General features: G+C 35.9%; 1 pseudogene; it reads left to right on the forward strand.

Annotated features, from left to right (window-relative positions):
- The first annotated feature begins 237 nt into the window (after positions 1–237).
- Positions 238–616, forward strand: part of LOC101578161 — a 2,191-nt pseudogene continuing 1,812 nt past the window's right edge.

The following is a 616-nucleotide window of genomic DNA, read 5'->3' on the forward strand; positions in this document are numbered from 1 at the left end:
GATTGAGTGGTGTAAATGCACAATGTGGCTGATTTCAAGCTTCTCACATGATTATCATTAAAAATAGTAAAATAACATCAGTGCCTTGACAGCAGAAGGGTGAACACCACTTGTCACATGGTGTATATCAGATTCTAATTTCTCTGTGAAATACAGTGTTCTTTGCATGTTATTATGAGTGTCAGTATTAACATAGTCTCATGCAAGTTGGTCAAGCAATGGCCATGACTCATCCATATGGCTGACACTAACAAAAGAGCTACAGGAATTAAGGGTAAGTCCTGAGGGGATTGGACTGACCTTGTCAGATACAAAAGTGACATTTTTTGTTATATAGGTCTTGCTTTATCTTGGTCTTAACCATCCAGCAGAAAAATATAAAAATGAGGTATAAAAAGTAAAGCCATATTAATATGCTGAGCTGTAAAAGGCTCAAGTAAATAACTTCTGACATTGCCAGTCATGCGGATAACCCACTATTATTATAGACTACTGGACTATATTTGATTATTCTGCTGAATTCATGGACGTGCAATATATGAATGGCAATGGAATACACATCTCTGACAAAAGTAAGCAAAAAAGGGTGTATAAATAAAGGACCATTTTGTAGTAG

The sequence above is a fragment of the Octodon degus genome, unplaced genomic scaffold (genome assembly GCF_000260255.1).
Source record: "Octodon degus isolate 3935 unplaced genomic scaffold, OctDeg1.0 scaffold00114, whole genome shotgun sequence".
Taxonomy (NCBI): Eukaryota; Metazoa; Chordata; class Mammalia; order Rodentia; family Octodontidae; genus Octodon; species Octodon degus.